Raw genomic sequence first — 7,892 nt, 5'->3', positions numbered from 1 at the left:
AGAAGACAACGCAATGGGCCCAAACTCACTTTAGGTAGCTATTGCCGGCAGTGCACCTCACCTACTGCACAGTAGACAGTGCAAAAGGGTCTATGAAGCGTTCCTACGGGCATAGTTGGACCTACTTTTTAACTCTTTATTCTAGTTTGCTATAAAAGAACTCGACTATTATACTACAGTCCCCCCCCCCCACCTCTCCTTTGAATATCCTCCCCTATCCCAGTCCCCACCGAAAACCCATAACCCCCAGTTCACAAGGATGCTGAGGTTGCAGACACTACAAAGAACTATCTAGCTTGAGCGGGTCTCGAACCGGGGTCCAAGAGATCGCCAAGCAGTTAGTATACCCATATGGCCTAATCTCAATAAATCGCAAAGACCTGCGCTCTAAACCTGGCAGCTTTCTTTCCTTCAATTGCATGAGTAGAAGCAATGCATAAATGAGAGAGGCACCGACTTGTGTGTGTCGAGGTCCAGTGTCCACTAGAACTGCGTATACCGGTGAGGAGTGTGGAAACCCGCCCCCCCCCCCTTGTAACAGCACTAAAGGGAAAGCTCATTTTGCTATTGCCCTGGCGAAGTGACACATGTGCTATTTTCGCTTATATTTTCCCTTTTCCTTTAACAAATTTAAAAAATAATTAGGGTAGGTTTGATTATTTTTATAACTTTTCATACGCATTTTTATATATGCAGTAATAGGGGTACAGAATGGCGTAAAATGTATATTATTAATAAAGTTAGTGGATGTTTGTCATATATGTTGTTTATTCTTTGCTTTTTTAGTTTTGGTGAAACGTGTAATAGATTTAAAAAGATTTTATAATTTACTTCTCTCCATTATTAGTATAGCTCCTTTCTATCACGGGACCAAATTACATCATAGAAACTGGCAAACGTGTTTCTCTCTCTCTCTCTCTCTCTCTCTCTCTCTCTCTCTCTCTGTCTCTCTCTGACATTATCATACAATGACATCAATCACCCTCCCCCCCTATAAAAATGTTAACCGTCAATAATTACCTTTGTAGAGTTTCCCTTTAAAGAAAAATAATCACTTCCGGTAAAACGAGAGAAAAAAAAAACATGAAATGGATGAATAGTTTGTTAGGGAGGAATAGAGAAGGGAAGGGAAAGGAAGGGAAGGGAAGGTAGCAACATGTGTGAAGTGATTGATGAATAAAAAAAAAGAGTTAAAGCTAGATTATTATTATATCTACAACCAGTAGTTAGCAATGGGGTAGATTTAGTGGATAGCCACAGACGAAAGCTGAAACAAGGTTTCGAAATAATCAATAGATTAAAATTCATACCTCGAAATGATGGATAGAGGGGGACAACGTGGAAGGAATAGATGTGAAACGAAACAAAACTGCTGTGAGTGTCAGGGGAGAGAGGATAGATGGAGAAGATAATTGTGTAGTAGGTTAGAATTCAAATGACGAAGTAGGCGAGATTAATTTATTAATCTTTTGAAATTCATATTACGAAGTAGAAGGGGACCAACAAGGGTGAATAATGAACGGACGGGTGTAATAACGTAAATTAATAAAGGAGGTGAGAGAAAATGGATAGGATTAGGATTAGAAATAAATCTATATTTTGGTAATAGAGAGGGAGGAGAGGAAGTATGACTGGTGTCATGGAGAGGAGGAGGAGGAGGAGGAGGAGGAGGAGGAGGAAGGGGGGAAGGGGCAAGCTAGCAATAGAGCCGCGTAAGTTGTTTCATTAGCAAGTTTTTAAACTGAAAGGAAATTAATTAAGAGAAGTTTGAAGTTGTGTTGTTTATCATTTCGACGTCGGGTAGTCCGCAGACCATTAATGCTTCTCTTGTTGCCCTTCGAGTTTATAAAGTTCATAAAGTATCGTGTAAATATGATGTTAAAGAGAGTTATTTATATACTTTGCCGTCTAAATCTGATATATTTTTTTTTTACAGTTTTCAGATGTGTTATTCCCCTTCAACTCGGACACGTCCGATAATTTATTCTATTCCATTCGTTATTGTTTTATTTTTACGTACGTTTTATTCTATTTTGCTTTATTTCATTCTGCTTTATTTATTTTTCCACTGTTTCTGTTTTCGTAAACATTATGTCATTGCTGTTATCGGTATTTTTATCTAAATTCAAAACTTAAATATATATATATATATATATATATCTATTCACGTTACTTCTACTTCAAGTTATGTGGTCTTAATCAAAATAATAGTAATATTATTGACACGAGTAGTTTTTGGAGTACTTGGGGCAGAGAGAGAGAGAAGAGAGAGAGAGAGAGAGAGTTAAGGACACACAAATACACACACACACATATATATATATATATATATAATACAAAGAAATGGATATGGGAAGGATATAAAATGTCAATAACAGATAATAGATGGACGTTAAGAATAACACAGTTGGTCTGTAGAGATTGCAAGAAAGGTAGGGGAAGGAAGAAAAGACGACGGATTGACAAAATAAGAAATTTAGCGGGTGTGGAATAAGAAATTTTGTGGGTGTGGATTGCCATAGAAAGTCCATATACAGATGCAAGTGGAAGGACATGTAAGACATGTCTGAGGCCGTTGTTCTGCTGTGGACTAGTAACGGCTCATATATATACGTGTACAGTTTTTGTGTAGATTTGTGTATATATATATATATATATATGTATGTATGTATGTATGTATGTATGTATATATATATATATATATATGTATGTATGTATGTATGTATGTATGTATGTATGTATGTATATATATATATATATATATGATGTATGTATAAAATTATATTAACCTTTTATATAAAGATGTGCAGTTTTAATTACTCATAAAAAAGTAAAAGGCAGAAAATGACGATCAGAGGCTAAGCCTGCCCAAGCTTATAAACATCTTGTTAAAGAAATGAAATTCAGAGAACATTCACTGGAACGCAGATTAAGTCTTCAGTATTTGAGTGTCGAAGATTTTGATTTGTCTTCCTCCGCTGTGATACCACTACCTATTATTATCATGGTCTTCCTGGCTCTTGTAGGCCCTGAGTTAATTAGAGTTAATTAAAGTCTTGCGTCCCGTCATACCCATCATGTGCAAGACGTATATGAGCCTCATATTAATAGCTACATTGTTACGCTCTTGACAATTACCACAGACCTTGATTATCGGAAAGATCATCCTGGTCTGGAAGTTAGAACGTTATGAATATGATGATCAGCATAACGGGGAGTGCAGTTTGATGGCTGGGCTCTATACAATTGCGGGGATGAATTCGCTGATATTCTATGGAAATTCACCAAAGGAAAGTGAGGATGAATTTCCCTCGGCCCTCTCGCAAAGAGAGCCTCCAGCCAAGGGGACGATGAATCTGATCAGCTTGAAAGGTTTCCTCGTCTGACCTTATCTTTTCAACAATACTGTGTTATTGGGTGGTGATATGAGTCGCGCTCGCGTGTACACACTTAGGCTTATGTACGCATAACGCATACATGTATTCAGCTTATGTACGCATAACGCATACATGGTATTCAGTAATTTAGTCATGAATAACCCACCTGTCAAAATCGAAACTATTGTGTTTTGATGATAATTTGAAATCAAAGTGCATTTCTCCTGGAGAGAGAGAGAGAGAGAGAGAGAGAGAGAGAGAGAGAGAGACTTGTTAAATATGCAGATGCAATCGCAAGTTGATTTCCTCGACTGCGGGTGTCATATGTAACTGTCTAGGCAACTCTGTCGCATCGCGGGAAGAAGTTTATAATATTATAACAGTGGTAACTGTCAATCTTGCGTGTGTTTTATATTAGCGTTGGTTCTAACTAATGATTATATGATGTTATACATTTATGTCAATTTTTTACTAATTATAGCCAGCAAATAATGCAAATATTATGATACTAGTGTACACGACCTATCAAGAACGACTGCTGAATATTTAGATATATATGCACACACACATGTTCAACCATTCAAACCCCCTACCCGAGGGACGGGAGAGATCGAGTAGTCATGCGTGTAACAATGCAGTTCGTCGTGATAGGAAAGATATATATATATATATATATATGTGTGTGTGTGTGTGTGTGTATATATATATATATATATATACATACATATATTTTTTTATTCTTTTGTTTATTTATAAATTTATTACATAGGTGAGAATTTGTAGGTGATATTAGGTTTTGTAATCATAGCATAGATCAGGAAAACAGAATGCACATTTGGAAAATAATGAAATTTTTATTCCTTGTCAATACAAAAATATTGGATATTGTATAATGTTGGATATCACGTAAATTTTTATATATATTATGAGAACAATTCTCATTCCTGATTTATATGAGCAGAGCTTGGTTTCATTACAGGAATTATAGAAATCTGATATTTACAATCTAGAGTACCGGAAGTAAAATAAATGGTACATTTGTCATTTGAAAAAAAAAATCAGAATGAATAGCAAAGACCCATTTATTATTTAGATATTATAATGAGTATTGGTGGCATATTTATTGAATATAAATATGAATATCAACGTCATATTTAAATGTCTGTGTGATTCTCTGTGACATGCTGGTTAAGTATCAGACATCAATGACCTATTTTATTTAAATATCAGAATAAATATCATTGATATAAATTTTATTTGAATTTCGTAATGAATAACATTGGCGTATTACCTAGATATTAAAAAGCATATTAGTATTGATCATTTCAAAATCGGAATTCATCTCAGAAGCACAACTTTATCTAAATATGGGTTCATTAAATGTTAATTTTTTTTAATATTAGAATGAATCTCATGACAGGAATTTAATATCAGATAAAATAATAATGGCATTTGTGTTATTCAAATATGTAATTAAATATAGGTTGCATGTGTATTATTTGAATATCAGAATAAATATTATAGGTACATTTTATAGATAAAAGAATATAAATACGTGGTTTATTTATTATCAAGATATTAGAATGAATATCAGTGGAATATTATTCTAAATATTCTGGCTTTCCTATGGAGCTAACCGAAAACTTTGTTGTGAAGCTTCAGCAAAACAGGATGTTGATTTTTACAAACATGTTTACACCTGGAATCATAGCAATTGATGAATATATAATGCAGGGAAGCATCAATTCAGCATTGCCATTGGTTGAAGACAATTTTTACAGAACAAAAAATATTCTTGAGTATATGAATTGATAAATACTTCATGATGATTAAATGATTTTCATTAAAAAAAACTAGAAAAGTTTCTCTTATATACAGAAAAGTTCCGATGTTAACAATATTTCAAATCGTGTTTTAAAGATTAATCTTGAAGACATTTTGGGGCTGTTTGTGTAACGGGTATGAAGTTTCCTGTTTTCTGAAGGACCTTATAAATATGAGCAGATAAAGTGGATAAAGTATTTTTCTCAAGAATATGATTTTTTCGTTCGGCTCTATTTAAAGATTTGGCCAAATATGACTTTTTTATATATGCTCGTATATATAACGATTGCTTCCATTCAACTGGCAACTTGGGTTAGGCTTATGAGATATCAAATGAATGCTCCTTAGGGGATCCTCATAGGCCTCATTTTTCAATAACAAGTTTTATTGGGTTTCTCATTGAGGAGTTGGAGGCATCTCAGTGGTCCTCGCCTACTGATGCTATTTTTTTTCTACTTACGACTTATCCCATCCAGAATCACATCCAGAATCATATTCATCACATCCTTCTGTGTTTCTTATTCCCCCATTCCGTTTTAGTCTATCATCGTTTCACTAATCCAATTGCTGGATGTTGTTCCTCTCTCCCACATCTTAAACCACTTGTTGGGTTCAAACGATGAAAGGACTATTTTCACGTATTAAACTAGAATCATTAAGTGTGTATTTGATGCACCCAACGTAAGTCCCCATCCGCATTATATTGAAATTTTTCAATAATATCTTGTCATTCACCTATTACTTGCATTCGCTCATACGCTTTCGAGATTATAAGGCATTTCCTCTCTAAAACTTCCGAGAGATTCATCAGTTTGAAGTCTATCCTTGCTAGTATTTCCATTTCACTGTATTTTACACCCATACTTAATTCTTCTCTCTCTCTCTCTCTCTCTCTCTCTCTCTCTCTCTCTCTCTAACTACCCACAATCTTCTTTGTAATCAAATCATTAAGACTCCTACCTCACCAGCTAGAGGTGGTTTGTTCGCATTTTTTGTCATTCCATTAATTCCTAGCGTTCCTCTCTTGGCATAAATTGTGAATCTGATGCATGGTAGTAGGAGGATGGTGTAGAACCTGAAGCTTCATTCAAAAAGCTATTGCTGAAAACGTATTGTTATTAAGAGACAACTTCTCAATTTATTATTATTATTATTATTATTATTATTATTGTTGTTATTATTATTATTATTATTAGCTAAGCTCCAGCCCTAGTTGGAAAAGCTAGATGCTATAAGCCCAGGGGATCCAACATGAAACAATTTCCCAGTGTAGAAAGGAAATAAATGAACTATATGAAAAGTAATGAATAAAAAATATAAAATCTCTTAAGATCAGGAACAGCTTTGCAATAGGTATGTCAAATATAAACTATGAACATGCGCTGTAAGTTTGAAATTCTGGAGTTCCGCCGATTCAACCACCTAATTAGGAAGATCATTCCATAATCTGGTTACACCTGGAATGCAACTTTTAGAATACTGTGTAGTATTGAGCCTTATGGTGGAGAAGGCAAGACGGTTAGAACTAACTGCCATCCAAGTAATACGTACAGGATGGGAAGATCCGAATGCAAAGGATGGTCAGAATTATGAAAATTCTTATTTAACAATGAACCTTAACTCGCCGGACTTTAATACCTATTAGCTACATTATTATGATATATATATATATATATATATGTATATATAGGTATATATATATATATATATATGTATATATATATGTATATATATATATAGATATATATATATATATATATATATATGTATGTATGTATGTATAATCAGCTTATGCACACCTTTTCCCGGAAGACTGATGGCTACAAATGTTATTGATCCTTTGGTGTCCAGCGTGATCTTACTAGGTGAAGTTATTAGCCACACGCGCTCTGTGGCTTTGATTTCGACGCAACACATTTGACCAGCTGCTGTTTAACCGATTCATTGCTTAGGTAAAGTCACCAAGGGATTTAATTGATCAAATGTGTTTGTTTAAGACATACAAGAGTTTATATATGTGTACGCATATAGGGATGGATTAATATAGATATTAATCAGAGAAAGAGAAATTGGGTTAACCAATATACCCATCTGACCTTATAACAGTAACGTGCCTATCATTTCTAACCCCCCTCTCCCAACATTAATCTGAACCTAAGCGCATAGGCCTATTCAGCGGCTTAATAAAAACTGTAAAAAATACATTCATCTTATTAATTGAAGCAAACAAAATTGTTTTCCATACTTTCCACCGATTATGGTCTGCCATAATATGATTAACATGAATGTTTGTAGAATTTTTAAATTGTTTGATATAATTTTTGCACACAAATGAGTGTTAAAGAATGACTGCTAAATCTAGATGAGTAGAAACATATACTTCTATAAAGGCTATGGCAATATTATGAAGGATGTTGGAGTAATGACTTATCGATTATTCAAATTTTAATGATCAATGGTTATCAGAAGACCTTGAGCATGATAAGATTAAGACATTATTTAAGAAAGGAAAAAATAGTTGCAAGGAGCAATTTGTGTGTGTGTGTCTTTTGCTATAAATTGTTTACAACTTTGCTGTAAGAATATAATGAATATTTTTAAGGCAGTTTCCTCGTGAATATGTCGAGATTATCAACTAAGAGCAAATATTAATCAAATTATATTGGGGAAAGACTAATATTCACAAATTAA

General features: G+C 34.1%; 1 protein-coding gene across 2 annotated transcripts in view; it reads left to right on the top strand.

Moving 5' to 3' along the window:
* Positions 1–7,892, top strand: part of LOC137657765 (uncharacterized) — a 611,991-nt gene that overhangs the window by 535,851 nt on the left and 68,248 nt on the right. The window lies entirely within an intron of this gene.

Source organism: Palaemon carinicauda, chromosome 18, assembly GCF_036898095.1.
Source record: "Palaemon carinicauda isolate YSFRI2023 chromosome 18, ASM3689809v2, whole genome shotgun sequence".
NCBI lineage: Eukaryota > Metazoa > Arthropoda > Malacostraca > Decapoda > Palaemonidae > Palaemon > Palaemon carinicauda.
Note: the sequence above shows the minus strand (reverse complement) of the source record. Positions and strands in the feature narration are given on the sequence as shown.